This window comes from Triturus cristatus, chromosome 2_1 (assembly GCF_964204655.1).
Source record: "Triturus cristatus chromosome 2_1, aTriCri1.1, whole genome shotgun sequence".
Lineage (NCBI taxonomy): Eukaryota > Metazoa > Chordata > Amphibia > Caudata > Salamandridae > Triturus > Triturus cristatus.
The window spans coordinates 137,838,466-137,864,752 of record NC_140581.1 but is presented as its reverse complement, the minus strand read 5'-3'; positions in this window follow the sequence as shown (position 1 = coordinate 137,864,752).

Below are 26,287 nucleotides of genomic sequence, written 5' to 3'. Positions count from 1 at the left end.
AGCTGTGAGATTTCTCAAGGCTCCTACAGCGACATCTATGGTAGTCTCAACAACACGAACCAGCTGTCTCATGTTTCTGCTGTTGGCCATTGGGCCCCAAAAAGGAAGAAATCCTTTGAGGAAATCACTTCCCTCTTGTCCTGCTGTGTCTTTGGAATCAATAATCCCTCTGCCATATCTGTTTCTATGATGGCCTGAAGGAGCAGTGTATGTAGGAGGGAGAAGAAAAGCTATATAGCATGTTCCTGAAAAATCCGTTGGTAGCCATGTGTAAGCTCTATCGTGGCAGACAAAATATGTGCCTGGGATGGCACTAACGGCGGTGAATTTTGAGACGTGTAGATGTATGTATGGGAACAAAAGCTTTTTCTTTGTCCAGTGTCAGTAGTTTGGCCATTCATTTGTAAACAGAAATTACCTTGATGAGGGACAGTCCAAATTGGTGGAGATTTTCCCTGTTTAGTTTTATCTGTAAGGCTAGTAATGTAACGAGTCACGTTCCAATTAGTATATGATTGTCTCTCATCAACAGGAACCTTATTATTCTCCACAATTTTAGTCATAGCAACCATTCCCTTTATCAGAGAATTATGACTAAAATCTGGCTTACTACCATAGGAACCAACTGGACCTCTAAATCGGCTCTGATATGCATTTGAAAATATTACAAAATAAGCCCAAGTGGAACCTTCATAAGAAAATGGAAGGACTAAATATGGCATCCCTTTATCTGTGGTATGAGGCATAAGTCCACACACCCAACAGTCGGTTGTGTTGACTACCAATTGGTGTTGGTGCAACAATTGGATAAATGAATTATTAAAATATTCTGTTCTCCTGATTAGTTCATGTTGGGGAAGTGTATATAATTGATGTGGGGAGATAGTAGAATGAAGAGGCAAAGAGATAGAATTAGGGACAACTTTTTGCTGCGTAGCATGAATAACCCAACCTACACAAGCCAATAAGATACACAAAAACATAAAAACACACAATGTTACGCTACATCGACTGTACAATATTTTACAATATTTCTTTCTAATCTCTTCCTTATTATCCTTCTTTCCTAATTTAACATCCATCCTCTAAAATTGTTGCTCACGGCAATCTTCCTTACTCACTTGGCTGTGATTATTAGCCGTCCTATGACACTGCAAGTCCTGGGGGCCTAGCCACTATACAGGTCACAAACCAAGACTCCTACTGTGACCCTGCAACCTGGACAGATGATAAAATGTAGCAGAAGAGATGGAAATCTCAGGTGTCCTTGACCAATCTAGGTCTTAAATTGTATCTAGTCCTTGTTGGTACAGTTTGGTCTTGAAATAGGGTCTGTGGCTCTGTAGTGTTTAATCGGAGATGGGAAGGTATGGCTTCCTGTAGAATGTCGTCATTTTCTTTCTCCGATCGAGTTCCATCCAGGTGTGCACTACTGAAAGGTATGAATCGGGAGACTTTTTCTCCTTCAGAATCACCTATACCTTTACGAACCCACTGATCAAAAGGCAAGGGCAAGGGCACTTTCTTGCAGTGCACGCCGTGGATCTAGTTCTTTTTCCCTTCGACTTTTACTGCTGTGCGAGTTGTCAGGAGGACTTGTCGAGGTGGCCTCCAGCGAGGTTCCAAATTCTTTGTCCTCTGAAAATTGTTCACGCAGATCCAGTCTCCAGGTTGGATAGAATGACCTGGGTCTGTGGAGGCTTCTGGTAAGGCGTTTTGAACCTGTTGAAGAACACGTAATTTAGTGGTGAGGTCATGTAAATAGTCAATCAGCATTGGATACTGTATGTCAGAGTACTTTTTAGGGCGAGGGACTCCCCATTCATTAGCTGGGTGCCCGAAAACAACCTCGTATGGGCTGAGTCCCAAACGAGAATGTACAGCTGTTCTAGTGGACAGGAGAGCCAAAGGTAAAGCATCGGGCCAACTAAGACATGTGCTGGCTTGTACTTTTGCAAGCTTAAGTTTGAGAGTGCCGTTATAGCACTCTACCAAACCTGCTGACTGAGGATGATTTGCCGCATGGAACTTTTGTCTTATACCAAGACCGGTACACATCTTTTGCATAATTTGGCCTACAAATTCACTTCCATTGTCACTCCAGACAATGCGCGGCAAACCAAACCTAGGGAAGAACTCTTTTAGAAGAACCTTGGCAGTGGACAGAGCAGTGTTGTCTTTCAGGGGGTAAGCCTCTATCCATCTGGAAAAGGCACATACCACCACCAGAACATATTTAAGATTGTTACATCGATCCATGTGAATATAGTCGATTTGCAACAACTCAAAAGGATATGTTGGGGGAGCAAAATGACCTGCCGGAGTTGGGGTTCCCTTTCCCGGATTGTACATCAAGCAAATGATACAATGCTCCACCACATTATCTGCACATTTTGGAATCCCTTCGTTCAGCCACACTGGAGCCAGAAGTTTACATATTCCTTTCGCACTGATGTGGGCTGGACCATGCGCCATAGTAACTACAGGCAGTACATAGGCATCTGGTAACAACCAACGCTGGTGTTCTGACAATTCTATCCAACATCCTGTTGCGTCTAACATTCCTGTACTTTCTTTCCACTTTCTCAACTCCTTCTCTGTATCATCTCCCTGAATCGATCCCACACTTTCTATTGTGTCCTCACACATCCCTCTTTCCCTGAGCCAATTCGCAGGGCCCGCAACATACATGCGACTTGTAGCATTTCTGGCTGTCCTTTTTGCTACCTCGTCCGCAAAAGCATTTCCGCGACCAATATCATCAGTAATCTTCTTATGCGCACTACATTTCACAATTGCTATCTGGGTAGGCAAAGCAAGTGACTCAAGAAGATCAGTTACCAATTGACCATGTTGTATTTTAGTACCGTGGGAGGTAAGGAATCCTCTTTCCTTCCACAAACGAGCGAAGCTATGCGCCACACCGAACGCATACTGGCTGTCGGTATATACATTCACTCTCTTTCCTTTAGATAACACACACGCTCTGGTCAAAGCTATCAGTTCAGCCGCCTGAGCTGAATTATATCTGATGCGTGCTGTCTCCACAATTGTATACAAGGTGGTAACAGCATAAGCTGAAGTTGTCTCGCCATTTGGGAGTTTGAAACAAGACCCATCCACCCATAGGATCCCATCTGGATCCACTAGCGGCGTATTTTTCAAATCAATTCTTCCTTTTGTTTCCTCCTCAGTACGGAAAAAACAATCATGTTGTTCCTGAATATCTTTCTCTTCTGGAAGAGGTAACAGTGTGTCTGGGTTTAAAATGTTACATCGTTTGATGTACATATGACTAGCCAAGAGCGTCAGCTCATATCCAGACAATCGAGCACTTGTAAGTTGTTGTGTTTTTGTCCTATTTAGCAAGGTATCCCCTGCATGTGGTACCATAACAATGACAGTATTATCTAGCACCACTCCAGCAGACTGACGAATAGAAATCGCTGCTGCTACTGTAGCTTTAAGACAACTAGGCAATGCCTTGGCTACTGGGTCTAATGTAGCTGAAAAATAGGCACATGGCCGCTGTTTGTCTCCAAATCGTTGTGTTAGGACTGACAACGCACAACCCTCTCTTTCATGGACATAGAGCGTGAAGGGCTTACTGTAATCTGGAGTACCCAACACAGGAGCAGAACACAGAGCAGCACATAAATCAGTAAAACTCTTCTGACATTCGTCAGTCCACGGAAGGGGTTGGGGTGTGTCTTTCAAAGTGAGTGCTAACAAAGGCTTGGCCAACAAAGAAAAATTTGGAATCCATTGCCTACAATAAGAGGTAATGCCCAGAAAGGCACGCACCTCTCTTTGTGTGAATAGCACAGACATTTGCGCAATGGCTTGAATTCGTTCTGGGGTTAATCGCCTTCCCTCCTTTGATAAGAGATGACCCAAATAGGTAACCTCCTGACGGACATATTGTAGTTTAGAAGGCGAAACCTTATGATTAAGATCAGACAAGTGACGTAACAGTGCAACAGTCACATTTTTGCAGACATCCTCTGAATCAGCAGCAATAAACACATCATCCATATATTGAATAAAAGTAGCACCTGGGGGCAAAGGAAAAGCATCAAGCTGACATTTCAGAGCTTGACTATCAATGGAGGGGCTTTCACAACAGCCTTGGGGTGCGCGCTTGAACCGGAAACTTCGGCCTCCTAGAGAGAAACCAAAAATATCCCTACTCTCTTTGGCAATGGGAATGCTGAAGAAAGCATTTTTCAGATCAATAACAGAAAACCAAGCCGCTGAGGTAGGTATCATAGTTAACAAGGCAGTAATATCTGGTACAACAGGAAACTGTGGTACAACAATTTTATTGACTTCCCGAAGATCAATCACAAAACGATAAACAGGAGGCTGAGAAGGATCAGTGCGTTTAAGAACAGGAAGAATAGGACTATTGCATACATTCCCTCTCGTTTCCTCAATTACACCCTTCTGAATCAAATCATAAATGATATCCAAAAGCGCTCTTTCACCTTCATTGGAAATTCTGTATTGAGGAATGCGTGGCAATTTAGCATTGGGCTTGAAATTAACAACATAAGGCGGGATCTCAAGACAACCAACATCATTTGGACCCGTAGCCCAGAGCGTTGCAGGAAGAGAGAGCGATTCAGGTGGGAATTGATCTTTAGACAAATACATTGAAGAAGTCAATTTCTGCCCCAAAGTAAGATGCACACCAGAAGGAGAACAATATATCGTTGCATGCAATCTTTTCAATAAATCCAAACCCAACAGATTCTCGCCGCAACCAGTTGTTAAAAGAAGAGGAGCTTCCAAATCATAAGGGCCAATTGAAATAGGCAGAGGGCTAGAGACCGGGTTACGAACTGGGGCGCCAGAAAATCCTACTGATACATTCGTTAAGCCAGACAAAGGTGCCCCAGGGAGTTTAGAGTGAATGATAGAACTTCTCATCGCACCAGTATCTAAAAGAAATGGCTCTGAAGCACCCATTGTAGTGACATTAACATAAGGTCCACTCTGATCTACTCGAATCGATACAACTCCCTCACTTTGTCTATGGCTGTCCTAGTTCGCGTGAAGGCTTTCATTTTCACCTTCAACATGATAATCATCATTGTAATACTGGGTAGACTGAGTATTTTGTTGATCAAAGTAGTTCGTGGAATTTGGAGGGGGAAGGGAACGCTGTTCTTGGGTCAACGCACCTCAACCTCAACCCCTGGGTGCTAATTGATAAATACCACGACCTCGTGGAGCAGATAGTCCTCCATTACGCTGTAATAAAACCGGGCAACTATTCTTGAAATGACCCTCCTCTCTACAATAGGCACATTGGATAGGACCTAATAAAGGTCGCGGAATAAAAGGCTCAGGCTTTTGATACACCCTCTGAAACTGTGGAGGCTGTTGAAACTGGCGCTGAGCAGGACAAGGAGGATAAGCCTGTTGCAGAAGAACCTTCGTTTTTAATTCTTTAGTCTTTTTCTCTTGCTTGTCTTTTTCCTCTTTATCCCTGTTCTCATAATATTGAGCAGCAGCCAATATCTGAGCAGAAGAGGAAACAGACCATGAACTTTCAGAGTCTTTCAACTTATGTGACAGCTCGGGAAGCAAATTAAATACGAATTTATCTACAAATAATCGCTGTCCACCCTCCGTAGTCATATCCTGACCACTGTGATCAATAAACGTCTCCTCAAAACGAGTGAAGAAATCAGAGACACTCTCATCTTTCTTCTGCTTACACGCAGTTAGTTTATCCCAATTAACTCGCAAGGCGGGCATCATCGTTTTCATTAAAGTAATAATCCTACCAGGTAGTTCTGAAATCAAAACATCAGGCTTAGCACCACCCACTTGAGATCTATCTGCGGCAATTCTAGTAGCCCAATCACCACCTAATGCTTGGGCGTGATCCTCTCTACGAATCCGAGCCCATAATGCTTGTGGGACTACATTTCCCATCAACATATCAATATCGGCTAAATTCATAATACAGGCATCAACAGTCTGGGACAACTCTTTATAATAACCAGCAGGGTTTTTACGGGGATCTGGTAGAGACTGTTTAAGAGCTAAAACTTCAGATCTTTTCCAGGGGACACGTACCCATATACGCTGAAAGTGCGCGGGAACAGCTGGATTAGCACCTGCTGCTGCAACCGCTTCTCTCCACACTGGAGGAACCTCTCTCATGGGATAATGTTTGGATGTCAGCCTAACAGCAGGATCGGAATCAAAAAAACGTCTGCGAGGAAAATAGGGACCTAAAAGTGACAAGTGTCTTTACGGCGTCCTTAACCTTAGAACCCACAATGAGTCCCTTATCGAAATGACCCTGAACATCTAACAAACCCTGAGGAACTGAACCCAAATCCATATCCTCCCATCCTTTAACAAGAGTGTCACACATAACATTAAAAACATATCTCTGCGTGGGCGCTTCCCACTGGTGAACGGTGGCCATGGTATCATTCACACTATACTGGGGACCCTTCTCGATCCATTTGCGAGCGAGAGAGTCCAATATTACCCGTTCGGGAAAATCAGAGACAGTATCTGTGATTCGTTTGCGCACAGTAGGAGAAGTAGACATAAGGACAGGGGACAAGGTATTAGGTGAACTAACAGAAGAATTAACAGTTATAAAGGGAGCCGAAGGCAAAGGAGATTGATGTTCAGGAGATGAAGGCAAAGAAGTCAGTGGCGGAAGAGGTGGGGGTGGCACTACCGGAAGGGGCAAATGCGGAAGAGCCGGAGCAGGCGGAGGCGTAACTAATGGCTGAACTGGTTGTAACAATGAGGGTGCATTAGCACCTTGTATATAGGGAGGAGGCAATCTTAATAAGTGAGACATCAAAGGATCTTCTTCCGGATCCTTACTTTTATCAAAAGGGGAAATAGGCAACACCGGATAGCATTTATCTATCGCCATACGATGCTGTCTCTCTGAAATTTCCATTTCTTGATTAATCTCATTATCTTTAAACTGCTGGGCAGCCTGTATAATCGTCATACTTTGTGTTTTCTTATCTCTTTTTGCCTGTTTAATTTCTCTCTGTTTGACTTCCTTGCGCCAGAGGCGGAAAGAGTCAAACATTGCCGGCTGGGCTTGTCTTTTAAACAAAATTGCTTCCAAATTATCTAATATGTCAGGCTCAAAGCTACCATTCTGTGGCCACTGCAGAACACCATCGTTCTTCGTGTATCAGATCCATGCCTCATTAAAGGCAATGGGGCCAACACCATGTTTAGAATAAAGCTCATAAGTGGGGGTTCCAACCGGAGGAATTGGACAAGAGTCCTCCAGCCGGGAATCCCTTTCACAACCAAAACAACAAAACTTTCTAAAGTTACTCAGACCAGGCATCGTTATTTCACTGGACTGTTCACAAACATCAAGGGGTTAAATCAAATAATATAGCACAAACTGTACTCACCCCTCGGCTTCGGCTTTTGCAATAGCCGAATCAAAGACCCAAATCAAACAAAATAGTGGGAGCTACCCACCAAAAATTAACTAAGAGTCTTCTTACGCCAACAGAGGCCCGTCTAACATCTCGCGATACCATACATCACCAAAAAGGGGGCCAAAGCAAGGCGGCAGTCAGGGCAGCAGTCGTCAGCAGCCGTCAGGAAGGAGAAACTGCTCTGAAAAAGACCTTCGGACCCCTTTGACATATAGGGGTCGCTTGACGTGGTTCGCGATTCCTCCAGAATTTTCTTGCGGGGTTCCCCACGACCTTCAGGCAAAACCGCTACCTCTGAAGCCGCCTCACAGAGGGCACCAATTGAAGAACCAGCGCCTTATGGGCCTGGCGGCGCAGGGTATGCCTTAATCTCCTGAGTTCACCTGCTTTGTTGAACAGAGACACAGGACACTCTGTTGAGCGTAGAAGATCAGGTTTATTAGCTGCAGCTAAGTACAGTTGTCCCAGAAGTACACCCGGTATGTTCTTAGGAGACTGCCACTTTACTCCATGGCGCACAATCTTTTATAGCACATAGATTCACCAAGAACACACCCAATGCATACATGTTTAGCCAATGGGAAGAGTTTGAAAACAAGATATAACCAATGAGAAAAGGTCAAAAACAAGATATCAAGTAACCCAAATAAACCTCTCTTACAACTGTTTTTGTCACCACTCCCCACAAGTTAATCAGTGGTTGTGTCTACAACTCAACCTGCAGGTGGCAGGACACATTTGTATGCTTTGGAGGACAGTTGTGAAATGAGAGAATACAAGTAGAGAATAGCGAAGGCCAGAAGATGAGATAAAGTCAGGAAAGAATGGTGCAAACCAACTGATAGTTGAAACAATGATCAGTCGGACCAGACGGGGATTAGTGGACTCAGCCAGTCCCTGACATCAGTCTTGTAAACAGAGGCAGGAGGTTATTTTGACACGTCGCAGTGAGATCAGCAAAAAAACTTCGTTCATTGTGCTGCCTGAGTGAGGGCAACACAAAATGCGGTGGAACACAAAATGGTGGCTGAAAATAAGCGAGATCGAAAATTGAATTTCCTCAGTCACCGCTCCCTAGGAGACCTGCATCACGGAGGGGGAGGGCCCTCGGCGGGCCCAGCAGTCGGTAGGAAACTGGAGCAGCACTCAGACCAGACCATGGGCCCATGAAGCACACTCAACAACAAATGTCAGCAGGCCCACCGAGCCTGTGTATAAGGACTCACAGAGCAGGAGGGCCCGTAGGTTCCCCGCCATTAATACTCAAGAACACATCCAATCAGATCCCAGGCAGTGCATTGCAGAGAGGCGACACGCAGAGGCGCTGACCAAACAACAAGAGTGTGCCTTACCAAAGAAGAAAAACTCACTGTTGGCGCGTGGCAGTCAGACCATCGAGTCTGCGACGGAAGCCGAATGGGATGCAGGCAGAGAGAGCACAAAAGGGTGAAGGCAGAGTGGAGGCCCGGAGGAAGCGGTGGCGCCACAACAAGGGAGGGCCGCATCCCATTCAGGGAGACGGATACGGAACCCAGCAGTGTCGGCACAGGTCAAGCGGAAGTGCGATGCGGCCGGGAGGCTCCGCGACGAGTCGTTATCCGGGTGGGCCTCGCACCCACGGGAGGTCTAGATCCGGCTCGGCGGGACGCACGGTGGAGTCAATCCAGGTGCCGATAAGCAATCCTTGAGCAAGTCCCGGCAACAAGGAGGGCAGGCGGATCCTCCATGGTGGGTCAACAGGGGCAAGACGAGCACACACCCCATCCAAGGCAGTGAGCCCAGGATCTCGCAGACTCCCCCTCCGGTCTGAACGCGGTCCTCCCCCGGCAAGGCCCAAAGATCAGGCACAGGCTGGTGTGCCCCTCCAACAGATGCCCACACGATGGAGTCCGCCGCAACAAGGGTCGATGGTCCCAACAATGGAAGTGTACCCTTCAGTCGGCAGCTCACAAGGTGGAAGTCGAAGGAGGCAAGTAGCGAACGACGGAGATCAGTCCAAGTATGGGCCATCAATCCTCATGGCTCAGGACCCACCGGGATCAGTCTCAACCCATGAAATTGGGGAAGTGCCGCCAAGGGGATCACCACGAAGCCGTCAAGGCCTGGCAGGAACTTTGTCCACGTTGATTTATTGAACTGCCGCCAAGGGGGGGCAACTCAGTGCTGCCAAGGCCAGGCTGGACCTTCGGAACGACACAGATAGTCAGCAAAGTCTGTTGAGAATCCTGTGGTCACAGTCCTGCCAAAGGCGTCGAAGGATCCTGAGAGGTCGAATCCACAGGTAGGCAAAGACAAAAATGGCAAATTCGGTTGGTTGCAAGTTGAGTGAAGGAGAGGAGTTAAAGTTGATGATGGATGGCTGGGTTAATGCAGGGATATCTACCGAATCGGTAATCACCAACCCAGAGCTCTGAGACAGAGCTCTTACTCAGCGGCCATCTTGGTTTCTTGTCCAATGAATACATAGAGCGTGTATTCACAAAAATGTAGACATGTGTTTGTTATTTGCACGTTGTCCACTGATTTTGCACTCTCACTGCGTGGTCACTTGTATCACCTCTCCACACATTGGAATTGTCTATTTATTCATGATAATATTGAGTAACTAAATGTAAGAATCTTCTAAAACATTGATTGTGATAGCAGGGCCATTGTGTCATTCATGCACATGTAGTAAATTCTCTTCAATGATGGATCTAGCTAAGCCTGCCTGGGCGGTGAACTCCGCTCCGCTTATGGAGTTTACGGAGTTTTCCGCACTCCGTATTACGCTGAGCTCGCAGAGTTCCGAAAAACTCCGCGCAACAGAGAGGAGTTTTTTTCCTCGCTTGCATTCACCAACATCAAGTTGGTGAGCGTGAGCGAGGAAAATCCACCTCCCGGCGACATTTTTCCTCGTTTGCGATCGTCAACAACAAGTTGGTGAGTGTGAGCGTGGAAAATAAACCTCCAGGCGAGATTTCTCAATGCGGGGGGTCAGGTTTCTCATTGCGAGTGGTTGCGTATGCTCGAGACCGCTCGCGTTGAGATGCTGCCCGTTCGCGTTGTGAAAGCTGCCGCTCGAGTAAAAATCTACTCGAGCGGCAGAAAAGGAAAGAAGGGACTGCTTGCGCTGTGCAAGGTGCTGTTCGCAATGATTGCACAGTACGGACAAGCATCCGGCACTGTGCAATCACCGCAAACAGCATTTTTCTATGGAACTCCGCAGCTTGCGGAGCTCTGCGTAGTGCAACCGAGTTTTTCTGCTACTTTGCGGAGTTCCGCGTAGTGCAAACTCCGCCCAGGGTTACATCCAGCCAACTTGTGAGAAATCTCATTCGAGTGAATAGCGTAGGCCAAAAAGAGTTGTTGATGTCTTGAGTTGCGTTAGGGAAGACTTTTATTCTGGATTTCATTGAAAGAGTGACTTTACAGTCTTTAATAGAATAGAACACACTGTAGAAAAATCAAAACTGTAAGTGGAATATAACCAGTGCTTAATTTGTAAAAAAAAACATAAGCGCCAGCACCCAAAGTTTTGCTCAGAAGCACACAGTCCAGTGTATGGAATGCCACAGTGCCAAATAACAAGGCTGAGTAGTCTTGCTTTGACCTCATTCCTCTACAATCATTCACTTGACACTCCCCGCCCAGCTATCTCATCCATGCAGGATGCTGTCTCATTTTGTCACTGTGTTTCCGTCTTTCTTTTTCTTCTTCCCCCCCCCTTATGTATTTTTCTCCTTCCTTATCAAAGTCTGATGAGGAAATACGTGCCAGTCTCCAAGGATGAGCAACCCTCCTGGAAGAAATCAAGGGACCTCAAGTCTATAGATCCCAGATTAGAGGTACCATGACAAAGGTGCTCTAAAAGTAGCCTATAGTTAGCTTAATTCGTGTAAAGATTCGCCCTGTGTAAAAGGAAAGAGGAAAAAGTGGAGCAAGGACAGCAGCTACCACACACACGTGCTCAGACATCCATGCAAGATGTGATACATTAAAGAATGATCCTCTCAGGAAAAATATTATAATGCTGTACAAATGTATGGACGGTACTACGTCAGCTACCTAAAGGTAACCACAAACAATCAAGGGCATTGCCAGATTTGCTGGGAAAAATGACTTATCACACTTGATGTGGGGTTTGATAGAAGCAAGTTATAATCATAATGGTAACGGTTTCAAAATATTCCCCATTTCCCAAAGTATGCGAAACATAAATTAAAGATAAATGGGCTCTTTTAAATCTCTTCAAATATATGTTTGGAAAATAGTTTAAATTTCATTGAAAGTTTCGGATGTCTCTGAATATTGAATGAATGATAGACTTGTAGCAGACGGTAGAATTTAATTTTCTAAACGAAATTGTGTTATTTACAGGAACCAATAAAATGATGCAATGCTCCAGCAGTTTGAAGGTCACGGTGACCATTACAGCTGCAGCTGCATGTGTAATCCAAAATAACAACAATCTATTTGTTTTTTCCATCAATTAATCAGCCGCCATGTCAGCCCTCCTCACTCCCATTTCGATACTGAGTGTAATATACAAATTACTAATGATTTGCATTGTTACATGGCAGAATTATGTATCCACACTTTGGAACACAGAAATGGAAATTTATGCAAAAAGGCAGTAACTTCAGCCTTCAGGAAGTGCTGCAAGCAGTTAATTAAAGAGACACGAGCTTTCGCAACGCACTTCATGTAAAATGTTACTGTCTTCTGGTATTTGTTTGCTAACTGGTGAGATTGTGCAGATATCTGAAGAATATAAGAAGTGAACTCAAGCACAAATTAATGTCATCCATTGAATTTATCACACAAATTTGAATGAAAAAAAATATACATGTAATAAAATGTGATGAAGTTTGGGATACCAAGATTCACAGATGTCTTTGTTACTCTTAACACCAATGTCATGGGGAAGTCGACAGCATTGTGTGCTCTGAGTCTGTCTCAGCCATTGTCGCCTTTCTGCTGACACTCTTGTATTTTTCATTTTCTGTCGCAATTAGAAGGAAACTAATGCCGAGGAACCCAAACATCTTAGCTCTCCGAGGACGTTTCATGTGCCCTCATTTCGTCTCCCTCCCCGATTGTTTTCAACACTAACCCCCATCATCCCTTTTATGTACGTGTTGGTTGGTAACAGCAATGACAGTGTATTATGGGCAGACACCCAATGTGCGATAGCTACAAAACTGCTTTGCAGGTAAGTTTTCCTTCAACTTTACAGAAAGTGTTAGAGTCAAGCTTGATGGATAAGATGGTGAACTGTGAGTCCTGTAATTGACCTGAGAGTGTACTCATATGCTGCATGGTGCCTGGAGAATCACTTCCCTACAAGTCCCAGTTATGGGCCCTGTAATGGCTTGGGATGAAGGAGCCTTTAGTCTAGTGCCTGAAGTTGACACTGGATTGTATGCTTCCACTAGTTTTGAGAAAGTTTAAATGTACTTTATTTTGTCCCAAAAGGTACACAGCCTGGAAGTGAGACCTCTCTGTCCATGAATCCTAACATTTACATATTCTCAGATGGATAGTGGCCTAGTCAACACATTGATAGATTTCTTTCTTTAAGGTTTCTGTTGCAATCAGACTTGTGCATTTACCTTTTTTCTGTTGTTGTCAAAGCTTGTCCTTGTGTAGGGGGGAAAGGCACAGACACTGGAGGCTAAATTAGCCACATAATATGCGCCCCATAACCTGATCCCTTTATGTGATTTATTTAGGGGTAGGCTTTATTTATCCACTACATGAGCAAGGTCCACAAGTCAGTGGCCACATTTCCTATGGATAAAGACAGTCTTGGACATAAAGCCTGAAACAGGAGCAGGGTCATATCTGACAAATGCCACTCAAAAGGCGGGGAAATTGCCTGCAGCTTTAACACTGAGACCTACTAAGGAAAGGTAGGGCATAAGTAATAGATCTTACTGATTTTCATGTACTCCATTGATGTTTTAAATTTACAGGACCTATGTTGCTGCCATTTCAGATTTCTGGGGAGTGAGAGGCTGCTAATAAATACTCACTGCATAGTATCAATTTCTCTGAAACATATTAAGCATTTTAAAATAACTAATTAGCATATTTACATTAGTTCACCGTGGATGCACATACTTATTGGGACTTACCACACGTTTGCACTAACCACACGTGGCATTAAAAACATAGTAAGAATGTAAGTTGAAATTAAACCTTGCATACATTGTAAACCTGATCCATTGTTCTTACTTTTAAGATATTATTGTGATATTTAATGAATCAATTGTAAGTGCCTCTTGAAACTGTGGGGCCCAATTGGTTAGATTTAAAACATAGACGTTGTGGGAATCCGGATTTTCCAAAGCCAGCATCCACATAAATGACAGTTTAAATGTTGGTAAATATGAAGACATAAAATACACCTTTGTCTAGAAACATGCACATTGATTAAATATGTGTCTTTATGAACTTAGATTTTTAATACCAATGCCACAAGTTTTTACTCTGCCTAAACTGGTTTCAAAATGTGCTTGTGCAGTGTGGTGGTTGAAATTCTACATTGCAGTGAATTTTAACTTGAATCTGTAAGGCTCAGGAAAATAAATGATATGCAAACATCTTGCAAATGGAAGGTCCTTTCAGAGTTAGTTGAACTCAGTGTCCTCCTACAATGTGCAGGGTTTCAGAATAAAAGACGATCAGTGTATGAAGTAAACACTTGCAAAAGGAAGGTGCAGGACATCTGACAGATCAGCCACATAACTCCATGTTCCCTATCTATTGCGAAGTCACGCAGTGCAGTGTTGTGGCTTAACTGTTGCCATTTCTTTTCCTTAGCTACACCTCCCCTGCTGCTTAGCCACGGATGAGCGCTGGAGTGCTTGGTGATGTGTGGAATGCTGAATGCTTGGTGATGTCATAGAATGCTTGGTGATGTCATAGCATGCCTGGTGATGTACTGAGTGTCAGTTGGAGTAAGCAGGCTGAGCAGCAGGGAGGCTGCTCCTGGTGGTGCTATCCGCTACCTACATCCTATCTGTTATCATCTACTTACTTACTTACTTACCTTAAACTTACCTTGTAACTAAATACAATCAATTCATCTTATACAAACCTAGTCTACAACGACATGGACTTTCCTTACCCATTACAACATGCAGAAAGGCACCTTGCTGCACTATGTGACTGGCGAGGTGCTGCAATGCATTGTATTTAAGTCAGTATGGCACATTCCTGCCTTCTCCGCTGTGCTGGTGCCATTTTGGCTGCGTAGCACCATGTTTCAAGGGTGCCTGTGGTGTAAGGAGGATTGTTTTTGTATCGGAAGGCTCCCCTTCTTGTACAAAAGTAATTCCCCAACGCTTTTTCCTCTTTCTATGGGTGCTGCAAAATTCAGCACACATAGAAAGAGGAGACAACTGGGAGACCTAAACACATTATTCCTCGTTAGGCCTCACCTGAGGAGGCATAGGTTTTTGGCACATTCCCAGAGCTTCCACTTCTGTTAAATCTGGGAATGTGTCAAAATCCATGGATGTTGCATGGGAACACCTACTCAACAGCTATGGAAAAGCCTCCCTGGCACAGAGTAATGCAATGCAGCTATTTGTGCTGCAGTGTATTACTCCAGATTTATGAAGCCGCTAAGTGCTGCGCAAAGCGGCCATGCGTGGCTTTCTAAACCTCATCTTTAATTTGCGTTGCTCTTCTGCAACATTGTGTGTTGCAAGGGCAATGCAAAGGGGCAATGCAAAGGGGCTCATAAATATGCACCCTTGTGATTTGGATATGGATTAGAAAAACACTCAAGGAAATCACTTTAAGTGCGGAACCATATAAGACAAACTGATACTGAACGCACCAGAAGGGCTGAATTTTATATAACAAGGAAATGGTGAGTTTAGCTTTGATCAGTAGAGGTTTGGCCAAGAATGAGAATGGTGGAATGTTAGGTGAGAGCAGGGAGGGACCCACGTACACTATAGTTAGATATTTGCCCTGTGTGGTAAATATTTCTTATTTTGACTTTTTAACTTGCAAACTAGGAATAACACGTGGAAACAGCATTTAACTCATCACATTCTGTATGTTTTGCCTTTTTTACAGGCCTTTTTCACACATACATTTTGGCAGGTTTCACTTACTAGAATTTATCAAGGTAATCTGCAAAATTGTGATAATTATCACACAGCTCATAAGTATGATCCCTGAGGTAAGAATTTAGCTATGCCGGGCCTTAGTGTGTAGTTGATAACATGATACAGAGGTGTCAGAATTCTGCTTATAACAGACAAGAGTAGAGGATGCCTGTGTTAAGGATTCTAGACTCCGTGGAAGACAACTGCTGATTGGGTGACATCAGCTCTCCATTTAGTCTCTGCTTCTATAAGCTATTCTCATGGTCAGGAAAGCTGGCCCTTTGCCCACCACAAAACTAAATGGGACTTCATGACACTTCCAGAAGTGATAATTTCTGTTGACTCTTTGCCAGGGCTGGAAAGCAGTGAGAGTACCAAGGAACAGGGTGTACTGCACTAACCTGGAAGATATTTTCAGGAACATGAGAAAAAATGGAATAGAATTACTTCAAAGCCTTATGAGAGTGATGAAAGAACTTCTCTCCTTTGGAAAGCTATGGTGTTATTCCCTAAAAACAGACCCTCAGAGTTTGAGAAAAGTTGCAGCATCATGGAGGAATGCACTCAACTTCGATTGAATGTACACATGTTTTCCCTTTCAGAATATGAGTACCACGCCTTCCAGTAAAATCTAATGTCACCACGGCACTTTAGAGAAAAGGTGACTAACCTCATAGAGTCCTCTTCAACTACAACATCCAGGGTTTCACCACTAGAAAACATAGGGCTCTGAAATGTTTTGTAGTCTCAAAATACATTTTAACATAATGAAACACTCACAGTTATCTGGAACGAGCTCCATTGTTAGTCAGCCACAAAGGGACCCTAGGTGCTGGTCATCCACACTACCTGACCATGGAACAGGGCCAGACGTCGAACTCAAAACAGCCCTGGCAGTTTGGTCAGACTAGTCTCTATGAGGGGGCATAAAAGTGAATCACTGCTACTTTTGTTACAGGGGATCGATATTGCAGCACCACTACAAATCAGCCCCCACCACTGCAAAACCGACACCCACCCTTGCAGCCTCCCGGGCAGAGACCCAAAGCCCAGGACGGCCAGTCCAGCCCTACCATGGAGAATCTGCAGCTTGTACTTCACCTCCATCCATTACCAGTTACCTGGAGAGGGTGCATAGCCTCAGGCTTTCTCCTTGAATTAATATATGGGATCCTACAATCCCGGCAAAAATGCCTGCCTCAAATTTCTTTATAATCATAATTTCTGATGCACTCAGTTGCTGATTATAAAGAGAAGACATCAGAAGTCAACTGTAATATTGTATTACAGTTGAGTTCTGATGTCACAATGCCAGCTAATAGAGCCAGCAGTCAGGTGAAAGGCAGGTCAGGTCACGGAGCAGCTGTTTAAAGCAATGAAAAATAAACATTGCTTTTCTTTCTACAGCTTTTTAAAAAACTTTAAAGTGAGAAACAAAAAGTAGATATTTATAGCAACATTTATTTTTTTGCAGTTCTTGGGATGTTATTGAAAAGGTATAATCTTTCTGCATGTTCGTGCCTCAACTTTTTTTTAAAACTGACATCTGTTCAACAGATTCTAATATCATTTGTCAACAATAGCTAACAAATCTTTTTGATGTTTAATTTTTGCACTAATGATTGTAATGGTCTCGCTTTCATATGAAGCTACACACGAAGAATTAAAGTGATTTATGGGAAAGGTGATGATGTGACCTGTATAATAAAGGATAAACTACCCCTTGCCACACATGGCAAGGAAAATGCAAGTCACCTCGGAGATCCATAACCTTACAAAGAAACTCAGCCTTGGGCCTCATTCCTCTTTACGGCCCATACCTTTCCATGGCTTGTAATATCTTTATATTATACGGGAGGAGGCAATTTATCTCATATATATTGGGTGTTTGCCCCCATTTTGTTCTATGGATTTGTTTTGCAATTTCTTTAAATAATGCTTGAATCTGTATCACTTTAATCGAATTTTAGCATTCTGATGAGATTTTAATATAGCCTTATAGCCCGCCGTAGCGGGCTATACCGGCTATTAAAGGCCCGCTGCAGCGTTAAAGGCCCGAGCCGAAGGCGAGTGACTTTAACAAAAGCAGCGGGACTTTAATAGCGGTATAGCCCAGCTACGAAGGGCTATAAGGCTATTAGAACATTCTGCCACTAGAGGGCAGAATTTTCTAACAAATTAAACAAAGGCTTCTCGAAGCTCGAGGGGATTTAAATCCCCTCGAACTTCGAGAGGCTTTTGTAAAACATTGGAATGTTGCTCTGCGGGCCTTTACCGGCCCGTAGAAGCATGGAGCACTCCATTGTCTACAATGGAGTTCCCAACATTCCAATGTTCTAATAATGTCTTATTGTTCCTATTCTGGAACTTTAGCTGGCCTACTTCTTTAATGTTGTTTTGCTAACATTAATTACACCACATTTAATTTCTCAATGAGATGACTGCCCGTTTCTCATAGTTTAATGTGAAGCCTGTAATTGTTACAATTGTATTCAGTTCAGCAAACGCCCACTTTAGGATGTTGTGAGTGACTTTTAGCTGGGAATAATAGGATAATAGTCGTAGTATGGACCGTTACCTTTGCAAATCTCTTGCATGTGTTCATCTCTCTCTTGTTTCGCATGTAAGTGAAACAGTGTTGCACACGAGAAATGGATTTCTGCAGATGCAGTAAAAGCTTAATGGAATGCGCTTCCAGACGTTTCTGCTGTCTTTTCTGCTGTTGAGTTTCTGGGTTGTTAAAATCAACTAGAGTTAAGCCTAGAAATTCACCTTGAAACCTCTGTGTATGATGATTTCATGTGAGTATTTTGTGAATTATTGGTCAATGCATTCACCCATGCAAATACAAGGTATCAGTGCACAATTCGAAGTATTATACAATATTTGGGGAAATTGGGTATTCAGAGTCTTTTCTTTCAAAACAATTAAGACATCCTTTATTCAAGCAAGTAAATGGATGGCTATTATTTTGTTTACATGAAAATTGAACTGGCTAACAACTTAGAAGCAATTGATTCATAATGTATTTTATTTGTAAAATTTTTGTTGTACTTTCCGTTTTAAATTGCAAACAGGAATTTCGTTGACATTTTTTTTTTAATCTGTCTAATAGTGTAATATCAATCTGCATACACAGATACATCTGCAAATGAAAGCATAGATCTGAAAACTTCCTGTTTCCCTGTTCCTCAGATATGGATTGTCTTGACAGCCATGGCCTGGGAGCCTGGTAAATGTCATCGAAGGCTGAGTATATTCAGTGCTCCCATAAGCATGGATGGCTTCACAGAGGCAAGCACAACCTTGAGAGAGATTCCTTTTTGCTTTGATCCTTTTACAAGCGGCATGTGCTGGTGAAGGGCCTACTTTGAAATGGTTTCCCACCACGCAAGCACTGTATCTTTCACAGAAAATGCGTCCGTCATGTTGAGTGCAGATGACTTCAATGGAAGGCAGAGACGGCAGTGGCAGGAAGTCAAGAGTAAAGGCTTCCTGCAGAGGCAGAAACAAATACTTCAAAGCTCTTGTGGAGAACTCTCCAAATATAATACTGCTGCGGCTCATCAGGAAAAATATTCACTTTCATTTAATTTGGTCAGTTTTAGAAAGTGCCTGATACTGGATTACTACGTAGACGCATTCAAAAGTCCAAATGTCAAAGAACAATCATATGATGTTAGCCAGTGTTTGAATCCGTCAGCCAGAGGTGGATTATGGCAAATGCCTGTTTGAACCAACATGTTTAAAGATGCTTACCTTGCTCCAGATCCTTCTTTGTAATTTATTTTTAGTGGCTGAGTTTACTGGAATTATTTGGCCCCTTTGATTTATGGGGCTTATTTATGAGAGGATTGGCCTCTGGAGAGTCACTTTTTTTGATGCCCTGGCAGCGTAAGCCTTTCAAACATATTTATGATGCCGCGCAAAGCCACTCTGCACGGCTTTGCGTGGCCTTATGGATATGGAGTAAGACAAAGCAGCGCAAGTCGCTGCCTTGGCATTCTCTACGTCAAGGAGGCATTCCATGGGTGTTGCAGTGGATTTTATATCGCAACACCCATGGATTTTGACACTGCTCCATATTTGCAGAATCACGTTAACCTGGGGCAGCACAAAAACCTTAGCCCTCCCCAGAGGAGGCGTACTGAGGAGAAATATTTTTATTTCTCCTCGTTTTTTCCACTTTCCATGTGTGCTGCATTCTGCACACATAGAAAGAGGAAACCACCTCTTAGGATTGTTCCTAAGAGGTGCGCAAAAACAATCCTACCTGCAATGGCGGCATGGTGCAAGGGTGCCTGTGTTGGCGCTAGGCGGCAAATTGTGCACAAGGACAGGGGGAAAGGACAGGAATGTACCATATTTCATAAATGCGGTTCCTACCTGTCCTTTCACAGTGGCCAAGGGCAGTGCAGCAAAAGACTTGTGGCGCTGCTGTCCGCCAATTCCTCATAAGTGAGGCCCTATGAGTTTAATGGCCACACTACTGCTCAGTAGTGTTTCACCAGGAAAGTTCAGCTGCAACAAGCAAACAAGAAGGCCCATTCATAGACTGCATGTTGTAGTATGTTTAGTAGTATTACAATAGTACTACTGACTCAATAAAATATTCCATGCCCAAACCTCAGTGCTGAGGACTACACCTCTGCTGCTCCAATTATTTCAGTGTGGAGATCTCTGCCCCAGCTGAGGAGATTTCAGCAAACGTACACATTCTTTTTAGTAGTAAATATATAAGACACAGGGGCATGTGGCTGTCAAATAGCCATTACTTACTACTAAATGAGAGGGGTGAGGAGGATTAATGGAGAGTTAAGAAGGGGGTTGAGGATGGACATACAACCACCACAAAAGAGCAAGTTAATTCCTATTCACAATCTAAACTTCTAAAGGCACTACAGCCACAAGAACCACAAATGGTAGTTAATGTGCTCCAGCTCAGAGATGTACTAAGTTCAGCATCACATATGGCCAACCACTGGTGCTACGTAGAAAGTAATGGAGGCAGAAACTTAAAATCCCTTAGGAAATATTCTTACATTGAATTGACTTGTTTTTACTTATATAAATAAAACATATTTATTAGTATATTATAAACATTTTTAATACCCTTTTTGAACTTTAATAAATATAGTGACTATATTTTTTTTTACAATTTAATTAAAATGTAATATGTTTTACTACATAATAGTTAATAGTATATAATATACTGTACATGGGATTTTTTTTAAAATTTGAGAGCAAATATAACAAACTTGATAATGAAAGGAGTGGTTGTTTTCAAAGGCACCACCCCTCCCCTTCTGAAACATATTTCACCATGAACCAGTCATTACCAGGCTGATCACATAAGAAATGATCTCACACACCAACCTTCTTTTCCTGCTTTCACTATGTCAGTGAAACTGTTGGAGGACTCATTATAAAAGGAGGAGGAGAGAGAGGGATACAGGCAAAGTATCAACACCATTGGCATAACAGGAGAAACTGACAGAGCCAGATACTACTTGTTACCTCATGTGAATGTTAGAAACATTATGAGGCCAATTACGATGCTTGGGTCGGAGCCTTTCTGACAGCATCAGAATTTGCAGGTCGGATTCCTTTCCACCCGCCTCATTACAATAGATGCGGTCAGAGGGGAATCCGACCGGTCATTTCGACTGGCTTGGAGAGCCCGTCCACCAGTCGGATTGCTGTCAGTAATCCCAAGGGTGCCTGTTTCTACCCTTAACATAACATGTTTATTTGTAAATCGAATGTTCATCCAGAAGGGTAACTTGGCACTGAATAACAGATGTTTAATGTTACCTAACTCTATGGAACTCAGTTTATCAACCTCAGATGGATGAAAGGCTGAGTGGACCTGCCAGGATTTGAACCTGGGATCATAAGGTCAAACACAGGCCCCTGTAGTGGATGCATTAGTCTACTGAGCCACTGGTGTCCCTCTGTTGATCCTTGTACCCCGTGGCAGACACCACGGGGTGCAGGGCCAGTAGGTAGTTATAGGTAGTTATAGTTAGGACCTAGTTTCAATTCATAAAGCATTTTATCTTTTGCCAATATCTTTGGCGCTGTTTGACGAATTGTCGCAAAAGTTTCAAACTAATGGGGCATCAGGTCACCTGCTCTGTTGAAAGTTTCGGGGTGGTCCATCATGCAGGGGCCGAGAAAGGGAGGGCAAAAGGTTTTCCCTCCATGTTAATTTCCATAGGACACGGCTACAGCCCGAACTGCTGAACGGAATTACACCTAATTTGGTTAAAGAGTAGTTTTTGGTGCAGAAAGCCCTTTTTTGGTAAAATGGTGTAAATCTGTTCAGCAATTCCTGAGAAATGTAAATATTTCTCACATATACAAATATGGCCGCGGAGGATCCGCAAACCTTCTCCCGATCTTGTGTCTGAGATCTGATTGGCTGCCAAAACTTCAAACCAGGAAGTGTTGTCAGCCATCTTTTGACTCGATTGAATCGAGTCACAAGGAAAAAGGTAAAACAAAACATTAAAAATTAAGAAAAGAGGGCGAGGTAGAAACACCCTGACCCCCTAGACCTGCTCAGGGGGTCATGGACAAATAAAGCATTTTTTGTTACATTTTTGGAGGGAGAAGTGCTCGGTGCGTAAATCCTGCACACATTTTTGAAAAAACAAAGCGCAGTCTTCCGTGCTTCATTTTTCTTAAGACTTTGGGTGGGCCACGTTCCTGGGGGCAATGCAGATATTGATGCAGGGGCCCGCGTGGGCCCCGGCAGCCCCGGGGACCGCCACATTTCTGGGCTTTATTATTTTTAAAAAGGCATGGGGGTAGGAGCCCCCAACCCATTTTTTAATATAATAAACATCCCCGGGGCTTTGATCATTAAGGCCGGGGGCCACACAGCCCCCCCTAGCCCCAGGGACTGCCACCTTGCTGGGGCTATTTTTAAAAATGAAGTGTGGGGGGCTCAAGTTTCCCCACACAGCCCTGGAAATGTGGGGGTCGGTTGCGGACCCTCAGCCCCAGGGACCCCCACCTCCCTGGGGCTACAATCAAGATGGGAGGGGAGCCATGCGGCCCAACTCAAGGAGCCCTCCATGGCCTGTCACCCCCAGGGCCGGCTCCAGCAATGCCCCAGGGTGCCCACCCCGGGACATTGCAGCTCACGGCAAACCATAGCAAACTCTGCTTCACTTCATGGAAGCGAGAGCATGGAAAATGCTCTTGCTTCCAAGAAGCGAAGAAGAATTGCTTTTGGGAAGAGGAGACATCAGGAACCGCGTGGCATTAGGTCTCCCTTGCGGTTCCCAAGGAAGTGCCAATGCCTGTGTGATGGGGTCTCTGGGTCTGAAAATGGCACAGGAGGAAAGCCGCTCAGACCCCTCCTTTGAAAAAAGATTTGAAAATTGCCAGGCCCCGGGAGGGGGGCCACGCACCCACTCTCTTTTTATTATTTTATTTAAAATAAAAACTGGCTCAGGCCCCGGAGGATGGGGTCCCCAGGGCCAAAAGGGTCAAGGGAAGCCCCATTCCTAAAATTAAAAAAAAGGAAGCCGGCAACTCACTGGAGGCCCGCCCCCTTTCTCAACCCCTCTGCAAATGCACCCCCTGGTACGCTCTTGGTTCGAGAATGAAGTCCCTGTTGCTACTGAGTGTCCTTAGGCGCCAACTAGTCCACCTGGTACTTCCTGGCATGGTCTTTCAGTGTGGGTGTAGGTCCGAGCTTTGCTGGCCATCATGAGCTAGAACTTTTAGGCAGTTGTCTTTCATTCATGTTGCAACATTCTTCATGCAATTGTGGAAGTTGATCTTAATCGATGTGGGGTCTGCTGAGACTGATAGGGTGAGCTGTATAACGTTGATGAAGGAGATGATGTTGATGCCGGGCGATCTGACAATTGGTGTCATGTAGATGTTGAAGAGGGTTGGGCTGGGGGATGAGACTTGGGATACTCCACATATGGTGTGCTTGGGTTGCGAGGTGAAGGGAGGGAGGCGGATTCTCTTGGTGCATCCCTTGCCATCCATCAGAGTGCATCATCTGTGATTCCAGTCTGGCATAGCCTATCGATGAGTGTGTGGTGGGAGATGGTGTTGAAGGCTGCAGAGAATTCCAGGAGGATGAGGACGGCTGGTTCTACTCTGTCAAGTAGGACTTGAATGTAGTCTGTTGCGGAGATCAGGGCTCTCTCAGTGCTGTGGTTAGTTCTGAAGTCCAATTGTGATGTGTCCAGCAGCTTGTTTTTTTTTCTGATGATCATTGAGTTGGAAGTTGATGGCCTTCTCCTGGACTTTGGCAGGGAGCGGGAGAAGGGAGGTGGGACAGTAGTTCTGGAGTTTGCTGGGTCCTGCCAAAGGTTTCTTGAGGAGGGGTCTAACCTTCACATGTTTCCATGCATGGAGAAAGGTGGCTGAATTTCTGGAGGCATTGACGATTGTGGTGAGCTGATGGCTGATTTGGTGGATGCATAGGTTGGTGGGTGCTCCTGAGTGGATGGAGTTCATCAGGATTGCTCTTGTCGGTGTGCTAAGTTTTTCCCATGTGGTGAGCGGATGGTTGGTAGTTGTGGTAAACGGGCTGCTGAGGAAGTCTAAGATCAACATTTCTGTAGATTGTTTCTTTCCATTTTGGTTGAAGTGGTCTGATGATAGTGAAGAGTTCCTTGGTTTTGTTGGTGCTGGCCTCGATCTTGTGTGTCAGGTTCAAGCGGATTCCATGACGATGAAAATAGTTTCTAGGGTGATTTCTGTGAAAGTTGGTATTGTAAGCTGTCTTGTTTCATGTAATTGAGCCAGGTTTCTGACGTTTCTTGTTTGTTGTTCTTGGAAAATAACTAATTAGTCTGTCTTGATTGGGTCGAACTTTAGGTGCCAGTGGGCATCCAGATCTGGATAATGTGCAGGCAGTTTGAGGAGTTGGATGTAGGAATCAGTGGAGACTTTCAAGTAATTGTGTATCATCATCTTATTGGTGAGGTGTGTTGTTGTTATCTGTGAGAAGACCATCAAGTGGCCCCATATAGAGGTTAAAGATGACAGGGACCAACTCAGAAACGTGGGGGCCTCTGCAGGTGCTGGAGCAGGGTTTTCTATTTAAACCCAAACACCAGTTTATATTTTTGTATGTCATAATTAAAATTACTAATGATTAATTATTAAGTACTAAGTTTTGTTGAGTTTTTTAATTAACCAACCTTACTAATGAAAGAATTACACGTGGGAATGCAATTGCATGGCTAAATTAATAAGTGAACTAAGTTGGTGAGCAAATTAATTAAATAAGTGTTGCTTATGTGATATTTGTTATGTGGTTGCGCTTTAAAATAATATGCTTTAATACTTTTTTATGTTGCAAATGGCTAGATAAATACATACACATAAGGGTATTAGTGGGAATTAACACTGTATAATCAATACAATGTAGTAACGTTGTTTTATGTTTCTTTTAATTAAGTTGTCCGTTGTGGCCTGCTAAGAAAATGGCCGACATCTACAGCCTGCATTTGAGTAGATGAAATATGAAGAGAGGCCTCGCTGATTTAGACCTCGGCCTCTGCCTGAACTAAAAGTTATGAAAAGGATGACAACTCTGGGATGACCGCCAGTTATCCTTGGTAGAGAACATTTGTCACAAATGAACATTTTGATAAACTTGTGGTGGCTTCACTGCGAGTGATACAATTCCGGAGAAGAGCATCCATGGATGTTACAAATTAGTTTTGGACTTCCTATTTCCTTGTTTTGAATTTCAAGATATCCGAGAGCGGAGATTTTTCTAATGTTGCAAGCTAACATCCTTTCCTGCTCAACGGACGTTTTAGAGTTTCTTTGTAACTTTTAGTATGTAAATTTCAGTATAAATATTACTAGACTAGAGAGGTCGGCACGCCACTTCTTCCTGAACTTATGCTCAAGAGGATCGATGCTGACTAAGAGGACGGAGACTCTACATGACGGCAACTCGAGAGACTTTTGCTGAGGGACTTGTCCTGACTTAGAGTACGACATTTAGCCAGAATAGGTAAATATGAGAATAATGATTTTGCAATTGATTGGCTTCATATGAACTAATTTAGATAAATAATTCATGTTTGAATTTCAGTGTCGGGTGATTATTTCTTTGTCATGCTATTGAGATCTCAAATGTGATTTACTGTTTTTATCAAGACTTAAGACAATTCAATTTGGTTGCATTGACCTCCAATTAGGTGCAGATTGATGTAGGAATTCTCTCTTATATTCAGTGTGGATAGAGTAATAGAATGAATGTTGGTGTAATGGGCCCCACCAGCGTATGATGAGTGTATGTGCGCATGACTGTGAAATTACTCTGTCCGTGAAAGTAGGGGGAATTTATAAGCTCTGATCTGCAGCAGTTTCCTGGTAGCAGTATGATGGTTTTGATTATTGTCTTGATCTGGTAGATGGCTTGTACATAGGCTTTTGGATTTATTGATTGATACATGTACTAACATTATATGTTGAAGTTGTGTTGAGTTCTATGTAGTGTGTACGGCTTCTGGGACGTAGGGAGTCGGTGACAGTTCCGTAGTAGGGCAGAGGGAAGTGAGTGCTGCTCTCGGGAAAGGCGGAATTGTTGGCCGTGTACGAATGCAGGGAAAAGCGTGTGACAATTGAAGTTGCGCGTCGCATTGTCTGGGTTCGATTCAGTGACATCGTCGTATGTTACTACTAGAGACATATTTTCTGTATAAGAGAAGTGTGTATGGTTGCGAAGGTTAT